At 34.1% G+C, this 17,695-nt stretch overlaps 1 pseudogene; it reads left to right on the plus strand.

Moving 5' to 3' along the window:
- Positions 1-12,324: 12,324 nt before the first annotated feature.
- Positions 12,325-12,944, plus strand: LOC144370168 (ras-related protein Rab-6A pseudogene; annotated as a pseudogene).
- Positions 12,945-17,695: the final 4,751 nt, after the last annotated feature.

Here is a 17,695-nt window from a genome sequence, read left to right on the forward strand (position 1 = left end):
AGGTAGTGACCCCACCTAACTTCATTGTTGATGGAACTCTCTGTACTTGGAATCCAGGTAGCTAGGCACCCAGAGCCACACACAGTCCCAGTCAGCTTACATGTTTGGACTCAACAAGTGCAGAGTTATACTTTCTTGATATCTACTGATCTGTGGATTGGCAAATTCCAGAAAAGCACCAGGAAGGGCCCTTTCCTGAGAATGAAAGTACTTGATCATCACTGGGTCATGGCAACTTCATTGAGTTTGCCCAAGGAGACCAGAGGTGAGACAGGACAGGCCATTGAAGGTGATCATAGTTTAACCCACCATCAGATGACATTTTGGATAGATGCAGAAGTTCAGGGGTATGTCTTGGTATGTTTTTGTAAATATGTTTGAATTTGTGGTTTTTGTCTCATATTCCCTGAGAATATGGAGGGAAAAATAATTTATTTGGTATTTAATTGACTGTAGAGTGGTGAGTCATTTTGCTTAAGGCTATTGTTTCTATGTTGATATGCCCTATGAATCTGTCATCCTAGGGAGAAGGAAAAAGTACATCAGTATATATGTTTTGTGTAGTGAAAACATTTCCAGCACCCATCCTGGCAAGTGTATGAATGAACTGCTGCTTGCCTTGAGATGGGAAACACCTAATATAGTCTTTAGATCCTGTATTCCTCCTGAAATCTGGCTGCTACCCAGAAAGTGTTCATAAAAGATGTGTACCACCTCCAAACCTTCTGAAATGACTTGGTGAAAGGAGTGCTAAGCATCACTGTGAAATTTAGAAATCACTGACAGGTAAGGTTTTCAGGGGAGAATTCTGCCTGAATAGATGGCAATCCAAGTTGGGCAAGTAGTAGAAGTAATTACCAGAGTCTTGGTCCTGTTTAAAACTCTTTTCAGGGTTTGATCTTCCATATTGTTCTGTTCCCATAAATGTAAGGAAATTCTTTCCCTCACGACTCTCATTTGTAAAGCCTCAGGAAAAGCAATTTCAAAATCTGGATGGAGGGCTTGCAACTGTCTCTCAGTGTGAAAGCATTCTATCTAGATATGTCCAGTGACACCCAGTGGATAACTGAAACAGCTGATAGTTCTGAACCCTATATAAATAATAGTTCATCAGTATCTATGAGGTATTAATATTTATATATATCTATAATATATATTTATATAAAGTATCCCTTATATAAATGTAAATCCCTTATATAAAATATATTTATATTTATATATATTTATATAAGGTATCCCTTATATAAATAATACCTAGTATTTATATATAATGCACATACTCCTGTACATTTCAAATCATCTCTAATTATGTATAGTACCTCATACAATATACACATTATGTAAATTGTTATGCTGTATTGTTTATGGGATAATGACAAGAAAAACTGTACTGTATATGAGAAAGGAATTTTTAAATATTATTGATTCATAGTTGATTGAATCCATGGATGTGGAATGCACAGATACTAAGAGGTTGAACCATATAGAAGTTGTACCATATAGGAGTTGAAATATATTTCTTCTTTTTAATAAAATCAGCTGTAGATGGACACAATAATTTTATTTGTTTATTTGTTTATTTATTTATTTATATGGTACTTAGGATTGAACCAAGTGCCTCACACATGCTAGGCCAGTGTTTTACCACTGTGCTACAACTTCAGCCCTGTAGTATATTTTTTCATATCCACACAAACCCATGAAAAATTTAATTTATAAATTAGGTGTGGCAGGAGACTAATATTAACTCATAATAAAATATAACAATTATGCTGAATGAAATAAGCCAGTCCCAAATTATCAAAGTGAAATAGTTTCTCTAATTTGCAGAGGCTATTCTAAAATGCATCAGGAAGTAAAAGAGAGAAAGAAAGAAAAAATGAGAAAGGGAATTTCATTAAAATAACAGAAATATCAGTAGAGAAGTTGAAGGAGATTGAGGTGGAGAAAGAAGGAAAAGGAAAACAGTGTATAAATCTTACTGTACATTTTTGGTACATACAGGAATATATGACAGTGAATCCCAAAATCAAGTATATCTGCAAGACACAAATTTAAAACAACAATAACAACAAAACTATAAATAAACTGCAGGAACACCAGTGGAGTAGTTGGAGGGGTGCAGGGGGAGGGAGGAGGGGGGAATGGAGAAATGCTGGGGACTGAATTAGAACAAATTATATTCCATGCTTTTGTGATTATGTAAAAATATATCTTAATGTTATATATGGCTAAAAATCAAAAATAAAAAGAACAATCTCTTAAAAATAAAACAGAACATTTATAACAGTATACTGTGACAAAATTGATAACATTACTATGCTTGTGCTTTAGGGAGATTATTAAGTGAAATAAGGATTACTTGAATACAAGCACTATAATTCCTCAATAGCTTATCTGATAACTAAGATGGTTATTGGGCAGGTAAAATATACAGTGTGGAAATTCTAGACAAAGTGATGAATCACATTCCAAGTTTAATGGGATAGGATGGTGCAAGATTTCATCATGATTCAGAATAGCTTGATTTAAAATTTAAAACATTTATTTCTAGAATTTTCTGTTTTATAATTTTGGATCTCCATTGACTATGGTAGCTGAAACTGCGGAAAATGGAACTGTGGACAAAGAATGGTTACTGTAAATATGAACAGGAATATGGTTTCACAAAGTAATTTAGGCCCTTAATTAATATGCATGCTTTTTAAAGGAATATGACCAGACAACAAAGTTTTCCTCTGTCTTCTTGTCCATGTTGTCTGATATTTCAACAATTTTACCTTCCATAGCACTTCATTTTCCTTCTATTATTCCCTTCAGATTGAAGTGAATGGAAAAAGTGATCCCCTTTTCTTTTTCCTATAAGCTCTACACCTGAATTGGACTTTAGTTTCTGTGCCTGTCATTGGTGATTAGTTATGACAATTTAAATGCAGGACTTCAGTCCATCCTGAAAGGTTTGCCAACTTTAGACAGTGGCTAATCTCAGATAAAATTTAATAACACCATTACAATTTAACTACTTTAAAAATATAAGCATATTTCATTCAGTCATTGTTTTCTTCCTAATTTTTAATAATGTAAAATTCGACTCAGGTATTTTTGTATGATGGTATTCTCTTAAGAATAGTATAATCTTACAGGGCTGGGGTTGTAGCTCAGTGGTAGAGTTCTCACCTAGCATATGTGGGGCCCTGGGTTGGATCCTCAGCATCACATAAAAATAAATATAAATAAAGGTATTGTGTCCAACTATAAGTAAAAAATAAGTGTTTTTAAAAAAGAATAGTATAACCTTAACATTTCCTCTTCTAGCAAAAATTTAAACAGTAAATTTAAAAAGTAAATTGTAAGTACATGGCTATTACTTTTATTTTTTATTAATGCATTATAATTATACATGATATAAGGGTTGATTTTTACATAATTTTACAAGCATAGATTATAATTTGTTTCAATTCAGTCCCTAGTACTTCCCCCTTCTCCTCTTCCCTTCCCATTTCCTTTCCTCTACTCTACAGTAGGTCTTTCTTCCTATTTATTTATAGATTTTTATAAATTTAGAAAATAAATATAAGAAATACAATACAAATTATACAAAATCTAAACAGTGAAGAATATCTTAATATTACAATTAACATTTTTATCTATATTTATATAAAATGCTTCTGTATAACGTTTTTACAAAAAAACCACAAAAACTTATATTATACATATTATTTTGTATTTGGATTTTTTGTGTAATATCTGTCTGAGTCCTCATTTCACTTAGGTACCATTCTATGTGATAATATAGGAAGTGTGTTTATAAAATATTACAAACACTGTCTGGAACATAATAAGCAATCAAATGTCATTTGTTCTTTGTAATCACCTTATTATTAATGTGAAATTTGTGTTGCTGTTTTCCTATTTGTAAAACTTTACTTTGAAACAATCTCAAATATACAAAAAATGTAAGATTAGTACACAGAGTATTTCTTTTGCTTAAGTCATTTTGAATAAGTTGATAATACAGTGCCTTTCAGCCTAAAATTCTCTAGTGCCTATAAATGAGAACATTTTCCTTAGATTACCTGAATTCACCCATCAAATTCAGGAAATTAACATTAATACATCACTAAACTCTGATCAAAGCTAATTTTATATTTTTTCCCAATTATCCCCAATGTATTCTTGACAACAAAAAGTTCCAGTTTAGAATCCTGTATTACATTTAATTGCAATGTCTCTTTATTATCTTCCATTTGGGACACTTCCCAATATTTCCTTAACTTTAATGACCTTGACACTTTTGAAAGCTGTGGGCCATTATTTCGTAGAATGTCTCTTCACTTTCTGTTAGTCTTTTGTTGTTGGTGGTGTTTTATTGGGGATTGAACCCAGGGCCTTGTGCATGTGAGGCAAGCACTCTATCAACTGAGCTATATGCCCAGTGCTTCTGATAGTCTTAATGGTCCATCATGATCATATTTGGATTTTGTTTCTTCAGGAATTGCACAGGTTATCTGATCTTTTCTATGCATCCTATCAGTTGGCACCTGATTTTAATTTGTCTCATACTGACAAAAACTTGATTATGGTGGTATTGGTCAGATTTCTCTAATGCTATTTTTTTCTTCTCTTTTTAGTTAGCATTATTTATGGGTCAATGAGGAGTATTTTTGGAACATTCCTCATCAAACTTTCAATATTTTATGTAATTATTTCTATGAGTATGGAGTCAGCCTCATTCAAAGATTTACAATGTTATTTATTTTGGTGCCAAATGCTCTCAGATTTGGCCAGTCGGAGGCCCTTTCAATTTGTTTTTGTGTGGTTTAAACATGTATCTATCATTGTTCTTTACCTCTAAATTCATTTTGTACTTTTTCTGCACAAAATGAGCTTTTTTTCTGTACTTTTTTGTACTTTTTCCCTTAGCAGAGAATGGTTTCTGGAACCAAAATCTGTGTACTACAAGTACTCATTGATATTTGGGGTATTGCTGCTCCTAAGCCAAATTGGTAGAAGAGTTAGGGAACATACCCATATACATATTAATATCTGTATTTCTATATGTTTATACATGGAAGACCATGAGTTCTTTCTAATACCTCAAGTTCTAATTCAAGGCTATTCTAAATTTTCTTTTTTTCATATTTTCACTTTTCAATAACTAACATTAAAAAAATGTGACTCCCAATATTTGACTGGTTCTGATGTAGGCCAACACTAAATCTGTTAATGCACTTTTGCCCTTCCCCTCTCTGAATACCCTCCTTACTCTTGGCCTCCAACAGTCTATGCCTGGCTGCAGCTGCCAGCTCCTAGAATGAATATCCTCCTCATTTTTTTCAGGCTTCAACTTACTGTGCCAGGTCTCCCCTAGTCCCCCTATCAGGGCATGTCTACTTTGCGGGGCCCGAATAACAGGATTTTGACTGAACTCTTCAGGAAAGGAAATGAAAAGAACAGTTTCTGTCCTTTGATTTTTAAGTTGATGTTACCTATTTTCTCACTACCAGGATTTTTAAAGATTACTACTCTTCTATTGGATGTTCAGGTATGTCACATGTTCTTGTTGTGGTTGTTCTTATAAACAGTGATTTACTGCAGGCAACCTCCACATTTTTTATTATAATTTATGGGAATTTTGCTTGCCAAATTGAGTGCTGTTCAAACTAATACTAACTAGCTTGCTGGGCATGGTGGTGCACACCTGTAGTTCCAGCTACTCAAAATGCTAAGGAGGCTGAATTTCTTGAGTCCAGAATTTTGAGGTCAGCCTAGTAGCATAATGATATCTCATCTCAAAACATATACAAACAATGACAACAACAGCAAACAAAAACCCCAACACTAGTTTACTCATTTATTATTATTGCTGGTTTAATTTCTACCTAATTATATTATAGAAATAATGGCTTAATAAATGAGGCTGCTGGGACTAAAATGAGTTTTCAGATAATTTTGGCATTTTTGAAAAACCCCTACTGTTTTCTCATAATAACCATTTTTGAATGAAGCTAATTTAAAAATCTATTGTATGTAATCTATTCCTAGTTATTTAAAAATAAGAATATGAGTTTTTAAAAAGTCTCATGTCCTTTGCATGTCATAGAAAGCATTTCACTGGACTCCCAAACTACCTCTTTTGCCACTTTTCATTTTGATTAGTTTATCACATCATTTATCCTTCCTCAAGTTGCCACCTTATTTTTATTTCTGCAATAATGCTGTGTTCCTCAAGGCATAGGTACCAAACCATGAGGTGAAAAAAAAGTGTATTTGATATTTCATGAGCATTATATTTCTAATCACCAAAGAAATTAAATCTTTATTTGACTTCCTTACAACTAATTCACAGTTTAGAACTATTTATATTTTGACATACACAGTGAGGGAGACACCATAACCTTTTTCTGTAATTAGGCCTCTGAAGTTTCAATAAGACCTTCCTCTGTGCCTTTGCTCTTACTGAACATTAGTACTGTGCAGCTTGCCTCCAATCAAAATTACATGCTTTTCTGTCCCATAGTATTTGACTGCACATCTACTAAAACACTTAGAACTTACTTGTGCAATATTTTTTAATAGTCTCTCCTGACTAGACCATGAAGTTTATGAGAAAAATTAAGTGTTATTATCTAGCCATTCATTTTCTGCAGGTAGCCTAGTGATTTATCTCATGTAGAAACTCATTAAATGTTGTCAAACTGAATAATTTATTGTCTTGTTTATAGATGCAGCTGGTGGCCCTTATAGCAGAGACTTAATTATTTCTCTTAAACTACTGGACACTTAATTCATTAGTATCGGCTAGGATAAAATTTGACATGTCCAAGTATCCATTTTGCCAATACCTTAAACTATTCAGAAAATAGGCAGTGTAGAAATAAACAATACAAAATGCCATAAGATTCTTATGCAAAAAGATGGTTTGCTAGTGATTTTTTTCCTCCATCTCGCCCAGTATTCTGACAAGCAGGATACATCTTTTGTTTTTCTAGATTTATCTGTATACATATTCATGTTCATTAATTTGAACTTTTTTTTTAAATCAGAGAACTTTCTTAGATCAGGTCCAGCATTCTAAACACTTCCAATTTGTAAACACTAAAGGTAATTTAAGGGAAAAAATAAAATTCTGTTATTAGATAGATTCCACATCACTGGTTCTTTTGCTGTATAATTATAATTTATCTGTGTCCTACAGGAGCCACAGCATGGCATAATTCATTCCTATTCTATCTGTCCTGCTTCATACTAAATAAAGCTCCATAGGTCATGTTTTAAATATGGAGCCATCTGAGTAGGACATTTTCCAATGGCAGTGTATCTCATATGTTGGTTAATATCATCTTCAGTGACATATAAAAAACAACAACTTGATTTTTCCTCAGAAAGCTAAATTTTATTGAATATAAAGGATTATCCTTTATTCTAAGATTGTCCTTCATACTTATTGATGATTTAAATTGAATTTTGCCCTTTCTTTTAATGAAACATTCATGACCAGGTACTGTGAATTTGTACCCTCATAATGTGAAATACTTGAGACAACATATGTTTCAGAATATAGGTTCATTTTGGATTCTGGAAAGGTAATAAAGTCCATGTATCCTATATTACATAACAGCCACAGCAGGGTCTGAGAGGACACTCCCTAATCAATTACAGCAATGTTTCTAGAGTGAAACATAAGAATATTTATTCTACATGATAGAATAAGCCTGTGAATAGCCTCATGTCAGTTTAGGTCAGGCTTTATTGCCAGATGAGGAGGATTAGTTGAGATGTTGATGACAAATGAGTTACAGGCAAGAATAAAAAGGCATGTTTGATTTTCAAATGTTTGGATTTTGAAATTGTGGATGAGAGGTTGCCTTGTAAAATGTTCTTAGTTTGAAAAATTAAGTTGGCTACCCTGTACAGGACCACAAGATGTTTTTTGAAATTTCACTGGTCCACAAAATCTGAAAGCATAGGAAACACTCCTTGAAAGCTATCGAAGTGAGTGTAACTATACTTTTATATTCATCCCTAGCCAATAATAATGTCCCTTTCCATTTTGTTTGCAAGGAAATACATTGTCAGTTATAATCTTTGAAGTTGGAAGATTCCCAAACATGCTTTTTTAATTGAAATAATTAAATTTATCTTGTGGCAATTTTCAGAGATTAGGGCAGGATAGGTTGCAGTCTAAACCCATCTACAATGTGAAATGATGGGTTAGGATTTTCCTAAAGGAATGACTTCTAACCAGAAAGGTCTTCTTGGTTGTATTTGTTTGGGTGAAATAGAATTGTGAACATAAGACTTGAAGTTGGTCTGTGTTGGGTAAGGGCACAAATATCTATGTGAATTTAGGTTAACTTTGGCATTAGTAGTTTATGTACCTATTCATCAAATGGAGCTAATAGTTCCCACCCAACAAGTACAAAATGAGTTAGCAGTCATGAAAGTACTTGGATGAGGAGGACACTTTAACATGTCAAATGGCTGTTTTGAGAAATAATTTATATAGTATGAAGCAACAAAATAAAAATAACACAGATATACAATTCTTATCCTAGCAAATTTGTCCAGAAAGTAGACTTCGTACTTTATCCTAGCTAGGCTATAATTAACTATTGCTTAAAAACTCTATTTTTCTTAGCCATTGTGTCAGTTATTTATAGAGTTCTAAATTTAAAATCTACTACACAGGTACTTTATCCTAGCTAGGCTATAATTAACTCTTGCTTAAAAACTATATTTTTCTTAGCCATTATGTCAGTTATTTATAGTATTCTAAATTTAAAATCACTTTTTGCCTGCTTTGTGAAATGTACCTGCCTGATGTCAATTTCCTTCTTGGGAAGGAAGAGATAAAAAAAGATAATAAATTAATTATATCAAGTACATTAAAGTGCACCATGTAAAATAAGGTGACATTACTTGTGTTTGTTAAATGTTTTTTCTCTTCTATTATGCTTAATTTTTAAAAAATATTTACTTTTTAGTTGTAGTTAAACACAATACCTTTATTTTATTTATTTACTTATATGTGGTGCTGAGGATTGGACCCAGGGCCTTGCAATGCTAGGCGCATGCTGTACCACTGAGCCACAACCCCAGCCCTAAATTTTAAATTATATATAAAACCATTTCAGAAATCTGTCCTGTAGACTAAAATAAAACTTAGGTATTTTAACAACAAAACTACACTAGAACAATATACATGACAGCCCTTTTATGAATGGCATTGAACTGGCAGAAGACAGTTGGACATACTGTTACATACTGAGTGTTCAATAAATATAACCTGGATAGATGAAAAGTAGGGAGGAAAGAAAAGAGAGAGAGATGCTAGCCTTTGGGCTTAGGTTCCTTATATCTCTTCTCCATATCATGGCTACCATTCTTAAATGAAATGCAAAAACTAATTCCTTACAAAATCTACAGCATGGGAACTGAGAATAAATGGATTTGAAAGATCTCTGGGGAAACATGGAAATTTTCTAAAATTATCATGGTGGATGTTGGCACAACTCAGTAAATTTACTAAAAAACATTGAATTGTATACTTTTCCAGGTGAATTTTATGATATATGTTATAATCCAAGAAATCTATTTTTTAAAATTCAAATTACATTTTATTTTAAAAGCTTTGAGGTTCCTTCAGAGGTACATATAACTTAATAAAACATAGTTACATATAAATATATGTAATTATCAGATGAGGCTGAATGTGCTGGTGCTAAAGTAGGGGAATAAAACAGGATACAGCAGACCCAACAACTGGAGCTTAATCCAGAAGATTCATGAATTCCAAGGCAAGCCAGGTGATTTTGCAGGATCTAAGCTGCCATTCCTTAAATGGCTGTGACATAAATTGATCTGATACTAGGCAGTTTACATATATTATCAAATTTAACTTTACATTTCTTTTTTTTTTTTTTTTTGGTACCAGGTGATTAAACCTAGGAGTGCTTAAACACTGAGCCACATCCCCAGCTCTTTTTAAAATACTTTATTTATGGAGATAGTCTCATTAAGTTGCTAAGGGCCTCATTAATTTGCTGAGACTGTCTTTGAACTCAAGATCTTCATGCCTAGGCCTCTTGAGCCCCGAGGATTACAGGTGTGCACCACCGCACCTCGCTATGTATATTATTAAATTATTTTAATATATCGTGGATTGATTTTCAAAATACTTTGAGAACAGGTTTATATTCAGATGTTTTGTTCTTTAATTGAAACTCACCCCTGTTAGTTGTGTGAGCCAGTGATGGTAAAGTCTTCAGATAGAAAATTGTTTTTTATACAGTTTCTTAGGCATATCCTATTTTTGTATACAATAATGGACACTTGCACTTGGAAACACCATTAAATATGTTTTACCTCAGAATTAGGATAAATAGAAGGATGATATGATAATCTCCATATTAAAAAGGAAAATGATTTGTTCACCAATTAATTGGGTTTAAAATATTCTAGGGATTGACATACTAGGAATAAATATAGCATACTGTTTAAATTGGAGATTATTACTCTTCAAATCCAAAGTATCCTATGAAATCACAGGATGAGTGCATCACCCAGTGGAAGATGTTGCTAAGTGCAAGTGATTGTGAGCCCTCCCTATGGTACTTGTCTTTCCAGCTGGGATTCTATAAGATGCTCCCCAAAGACACTTTACTTTTCTCTTGGGAAGTTAAGAGGAATAGACCTTCATATTTATTTCCAATTTTTATGAGGAGTCTATACTTTTTCCATTTGAAGAAGAGGTGGAAACTTCCTCTTTCTTTGGCAATAAAATGGGTGAGGATAGCTTGTGCAGCTTTAAAAAAAATAGCCCCTCTTATATCAGCATTTTCTGAAGTGTGGTATACATATTACTAGAAGTAGACAAACACACATAATTTAAATTTGCTTCTTATTTTGATGCTTATTAGAAAAGAGAATGCCTTGGTTGTACCATACTTATCATTACATAAATATTATTGGTGAAGTGAAGACTAGAGCAGGTGTCAGCACCCTATCCAGACCAAGTGATGAATTACTGACGCAGTGCTCAGGTATGCCTGAGAAAGTGTTGCTACATTTTTTTAAAATATCTTTAGTTGTATATAACTTTATTTTATTTATTTTTCTATTTGGTGCCTCACACATGCCAATAAACCACTAAGCCACTGAGACACAACCCAAGCCCTGTTACTGCATTTTTATAGGGATACAGTAAAATCTTATTTTCATAAAATGGTAATAATTAAATATACAACATTTACACACAATTGTGAACTGGAATCAAACCTGTGCTCTATTTTTTCTTTCTATTTTATTGTTAAAGGCAACATGGGTCAATAGGTAAAAATGGAATTTTTTAAATATAAAAGTATAATCTGTGAGCGAAATGTTAATACAAGGGAATGATTGAGATGAAATCAATTATGTATCTTTAGATATTGAGACCAAATTTAGTAATTGCTTGGATCATCTCTGTTATAGAGTGACCAGCTGTAAAGAAAACTATTATCCCACAAATATGATAAAAATATATTTGAAGTTTGTTTTTTTCATAAGCATATTGAGAATGAACCTATTACCTTGTATGCCATAAGTTTAGGGACATGCATTCAGGTGTGATTCTTTTTAACCACAAGTGTTATTTTGAAACAAACACACAAAAAATGCTGCACACAAAAAGTATATAATAAAGGTTCCTCAAAAATTTCAACATAGAATTAATCATATAATCTGGATATTCCACTCCTAGTTACATACCAAAAGAATTGAAAATTGATAACGAAACAAATCTACACCTATGTAGAACTATGTACAGGGTAGCACTATTCACAATAGCCAAAGGGTAGACAGGGGAGAATGGGGATCAGTTTCCTCTTGGGGTGGTGAAAATTTTTTGTAACAAGATAGAAGGCATGGGCAGGTTGGGCTGCTGCAGCTGCAGCTGTGTGAGTCGGAGCGCTGCATGTGAAAGGTTCCAGATGCATCTGTGGTTCCAGCCCCGCCACCCTCAGCCTCTCCCACCCTAGTCTCTGGGCTAGGTTCTGAGGGAAAGAGAATGTACTAGCCTCTGGAGCCCCTTGGAAACCCCTGGCAGCCTCCAACACCGCCCTCCTTCCCTTTGCTGAGGCTGGCCTCACTGGGTGCTAGGCTACTCTGCGGGAAGGCAGCTGTGTGCTACGGAGATCCTGCTGCCCTCCAGCCTTGCTCCTTTGCCCGGCCCTGCAGGGGCCCGCCCTTCTGCTCGCCTTCTTCATCAGCTGGCTGGAGCAACGTGGATCTGGGAGGTCTTTGGGCTGAGGAGGTGGCAGCTCCTCAGGCTCCATCGTGTCCGTGGGTGGAGACTTCGGGAATCTGCTAAGGAAATTCAAGCTGGTGTTCCTAGGAGAGCAGAGCGTTGGAAAAACGTCCCTGATCACCAGATTCATGAATGACAGTTTTGACAACACTTATCAGGCAACAATTGGCATTGACTTTTTATCAAAAATCATGTAGTTGGAGGATCCAACAGTATGATTGCAGTTATGGGACACAGCAGGTCAAGAGCGGTTCAGGAGCTTAATTCCTAGCTACATTCGTGACTCCACTGTGGCAGTTGTTGTTTATGATATGACAAAAGTTAACTCATTCCAGCAAATACAAAATAGATTGCTGATGTCAGAACAGAAAGAGGAAGTGATGTTATCACCATGCTAGTAGGAAGTAAAACAGATCTTGCTGACAAGAGGCAAGTTCCAATTGAGGAAGGAGAGAGGAAAGCCAAAGAGCTGAATATTATGTTCATTGAAACCAGAGCAAAAGCAGGATACAATGTAAAGCAGCTCTTCTGACGTGTAGCAGTGGCTTTGCCTGGGATGGAAAGCACACAAGACAGAAGCAGAGAAGATATGATTGATATTAAACTGGAAAAGCCTCAGGAGCATCCAGTCAGTGAAGGAAGCTGTTCCTGCTAATCTCTCATGGCATCTTCAACCCTTCTCCAGAAGCTCGCTGCTTTAGCTTCTTTACTCTCATTGATTGCAGTGTGAATATTGTCTTGAACCTTTTCCCTTTAGTAATAATGTATTGCAATTCATCATTGCTGCCTATATCGTGGACATGATCCATTAGCTTCACATGCACAAAAAAGTCAGTGTCTTCATTGTTTATATTTTACAAAGAAACAAAAGATTCCAGCATATTCCAGTGATAACCTTAAATATCAGATACATTTTCTTTACATTTTTTCTTTTTTTATGTTAAGATAATGTACTTTAAAATGATGGAAATCTCAACAATATGAGCATTGCTTGGTTAAGGAGCAATATGTTCTCAGCAGCATTTACCCTACCTACTTGATCTTTCCCTGCTTTTCTTACCTTTCTGTTATCTGCATTCCCTATTCTCATCCTCTCACAAAACAAACAGGTGGTGGCAATGCAGCAAACCCATTGGAATTATCCTTCAGTTTTACAGATAGCCACTTGCTTTAGGCAAAGATGTCCAAAATTATTCTTGAGCACTGATATAAATTACTTAGACCTTCTTTGAGGTCAAAACATGGTGAACAATGCTTAAATGAGGAAAGGGTTCTGGTATATCCTCAAAATTAATCCTAATGAACATACTGAGTACTTATAAGTAGATGAGCATAAAATTTATTTCTGATCAAGACAAATGACTTTTTCACATGTACTTTATTAGACTCTGGGAGAAAAAAAATAACCTAGTGCTTCAGAACAGGTTTTTAATGTTTAATTATCATCATAAAATCAGTTCCAATTAACTCTTTCTCCCAAGTTTTTAAAATTGTTGATATAGCTATTGTTTGTTTTAAAACAAAAAACTATACCACCACCCTTTTAAGCAACAGATTTTGCTTGTATTTTATTTCTTTTAAAAAATGCTATGCAGGCAAGGCATTGTGAAAATCAAATTCCTTTAAGAAACAGTGGAAGTATTTAAATTTGATGACTTGATCAAAACTATGACAAATAGAGATAATGATATCTAAAGCTTACCTACAAAACCCTCACAGAATAGCAAATACCCTACTCTGAACATTTTAAGTCAAAATTAAAATGGAAATAATTTTTTGTAAACTCCTAGAGGTAGATAAAAACATTGAAAAGGGAAAGGAGAGAATGGAAATAAAAGTAAATATTATGCAGATTTATGCTTTATATTTTAGTGTTTTTTAACAATGTTGGGTCTTTCAAGCTGGTTTTGCTTTTTATTAGATCTGTATTGTTGGTTAATTAACTAGTGATTTAGTTTTATATTTAAGCTACAATTAATCTTTTTTTCTTTGGTAATATTTATTTCTTTGACTTTTTTTAGAGTTGAATTTTTAGATATTTTGGTGAGTCATTTAGAGCTTCATCACCATGGCAATATGCATTTTTCTTAAAACACTGCAAACAAATATACTAGGAGTGCACCCTTTTAATCTTTACTAGTTACTGTGAGATTGCTGTGTAAGTTAATAAACAGATATGTAAATACATTGTTTGCACGAGAAAATTTCTGAGCTAAAGCTTATGAAATGCCTGCTGAATTTATGTTGTAAGCATTACTTAACACAGTATAAAGAAGAAAAGACAACAAAATAACTTCATACTTCCTTGTCTCCTCATTGCTACAAAACCCTTAACTCAGAAAACCTTGCTCCCCACTATTCTTCTTCCTCCTTCACTTCTCATTTATTGTCACCTTGTAATATTCAGAGAGAACTTGGATGTTTTCAGGTGATCATTAGCCCACATACCTGTAACTTATACTCAAAGATGAGATGGAGTTGTAAAGTGCTTTTATAATAGAATGTTATTGCTAAAAGCAAAAAAAAAAAAAAAAGATAGAAGGCATGATTCCATAACATTCTGAATGCACTAGATGCCCTGAATTTGAATTATTCATTTTAAAACCATAAATTTTATGTCATGAGAATTTTACCTCAATTAAAAAATGCAAAGATCTATCTATTCTGTAGTGTGGTATGTTTAATAAATAGAATGATGTTAGGGTATGCATAAGCATTACTTGATTTAGGAATTACATATCTATTTCATATTTTTCTTTTTATGTAAATTATATTAATTTTCTACTTTTAGGAATATAAATTTTCCTTTTAAGATAAATTTTAAGTTTAAAAGGATTAATATAAAAGAAAGAAATAATAAAAGTACAGATGACAAATGAAGACAATTAAGAGATGAGTGAAAACAGTAGAAACTTCAAGAAATACTGTATTTTATGTTCAAGCCAATTAATTTTTAATGAGAAAATATTGAGTACTAATTGTTGTTCATATCAAAGTTGAACAAAATTTGTTTCTTGCCATCAGGAATTTCATCTAATAAAGATGATAAACCATATTCATAGATAATTTTAGGCAGAGGCTAAATGTGCCAAGTGCTCAGACAGACTGAGATCAAGATCAGGAACCTGTTTGGTTACCAGTACCATTCAAGAAAATGAATGGAGAGAGAGAGAGAGAGAGAGAGAGAGAGAGAGAGAGAGAGAGAGAGAGAAATGAACTAAAGCCAAAAATAGCAACTTAGTTTAGGCATTGTTGGTTGGTAGAAGGGGTTTTGATGGGACACTATTTTAGAGAACAATTTACCTTCAAAGATAGAGATGAGGAGCTGCAGTAATTAACAAATGCACAAGCAGTGTATTTAAGTTCTATGCACTGTATTACTTTCTGTCTGTACTTTTTCTCTCTCAGTAACCTGACAGTTATCTGGGTTTTCTGTCCTTGATGATAGTATGCTAAAGCACTTAAGAATGCAGGCTCTGAAGCTCAATTGCCTTGGTTTAAACTTCAGTTCCATTAGTTATGTCATGTAAAGTTAGTAACATCACTTGCTTTTACTATCTTAGTTTTCCAGCTTGTAAAATGAGAATACTATTATTATCTACATTACAAATTTGCAGTAAGGATTAAGTCAAATGATTAAGTGGATAAAGCATTTTTCTATTATGGTGCTGGGAATCAGATCCAAGGCCTGGTGTATAAGAGGTAAATGCTTCACCACTGAGCTACACCCCAGCCTTGACAAAGTGCTTTTAATATTGATTTGAACTTAGTAAGTAATAAATAAATGATAGCCATTATCATTATTTTTGGTCTATTAGTCCTGTACAGTCTACCTCCTAAAAATATTTTTGAATGTCCCCCAATCCCACTGCCTTAGTTTAAGACCTTATGTAGTCACAGTTGCAATTTTATCCTAACTACTTGCTTCATCCCATCCAAATTCAGAGGGCTAACAACTTCTTGATACACTTTGCTTAGTCTCATATATTCAACTCAGGTGACATCTTTTGAAACTTTCCCCAATCCTGTACTACCCTAATCCAGTTAGAGCCATCCACCGGCATTTATGTCACCTTGAGAATACCCCAATTATAGCACATCTCATGGTCCTGTGACTACTTGATGATCCTTAGGCTATGAAACCTTGAAAGCTGCTGGTACAAGGTATATACTTATTGAATGCTTAAGTAGATGAATGGATGATTTCTGCCTGTGGACTGCTGGCTCACAGTCTATACTCAGAAAGTTAAGGTGAACACACTGAAGAATAAATAATTATGAACATTGTGTGGTAAGTGCTGTAAGAGTTCAGGGAAAAGGGAGTATTTGGTGAGTGTTGGAGTAATCTAATTAGGCCTCAAAAAGGTAGAGCTTGATTTGGAATTGAAGAAAAATTAAAACTGTGTGAAAAGAAGGGCAACCACAATCTGAGCAAGGGAGATATTTTATGAGTTCAATATTTGGTGACATAAAAAACATGTAACATTTGCAAAACAGAAGACACTATTCTAACTAGGGTGTTTGGGTAGGAGTTATATGTTAAAAATTACAAGTAGTTCCCATAAACAGTGTGTGTTCTAAGGATAAGTTTTCAAATTATTAGGACTTTAGAGATTATATACATGATAATGAGATTTCTGAGCCAGCCTAAGATACTGTAATTAACCTACTTAAGTAGTCAAAGTGGCCTAGGACAGCACTGGTCTGAGCTCTGAGGCCTGTAGAAGCAGAGGTTCAGAAAAGATGTGATGGTTTTGGGACAAGAAGATAAAGTGAGAGAGGAAGTCCAGCTTTGTCTTTAGTCTATGGCCCTCTCTACACCACTTTTTACATGTAAGTTTCTTGGTTCTACAGCTCAGTTTCTCTATTATATCCCAAGACCTCTGTGCTGCTAACTACCTTGAAAAAAGCAGTAGAGTTGAGGGTGCTGGGTCTCATCTCCAGCCTTCCCCACTCCCTCAGGGTAACAGCTCTTTGCTATTTAAAGAGACTTGATTGAATTCATTCAGGACAATGTGACAATGACTGATAGCTACCTCATTCTGGCAGCTGTATTTCCTATAATTTTAACAGCCTACTCCTTAGCTCAGCTCAAATGAACTTGTAATTGCTGGAATTTTTGACTGTAGTACCGAACAATAATGGGGTGGGATAAGGGTTGAAGAAAGAGAGTTCCACTGCATAAGATATTTTCATAAGGGAAACCTTGGCTAAAAGATTTTCATAGTTCCATTTCTTCTTCACCTCCCTCCCCCAGGTTGTTCTTGTGTATTCTTCTCCACAGAATTACAAGTTGTGTAGTTTTTTTTTTTCATATCTTCATGGCAGTTCTTGGTAAGTATTGTTATTCATTTGTGCACAAATCTGAGACAGCTTGTAATGGAAAATAGGGTTCATTACAAAGGC

The sequence above is a fragment of the Ictidomys tridecemlineatus genome, chromosome 13 (assembly GCF_052094955.1).
Source record: "Ictidomys tridecemlineatus isolate mIctTri1 chromosome 13, mIctTri1.hap1, whole genome shotgun sequence".
NCBI lineage: Eukaryota > Metazoa > Chordata > Mammalia > Rodentia > Sciuridae > Ictidomys > Ictidomys tridecemlineatus.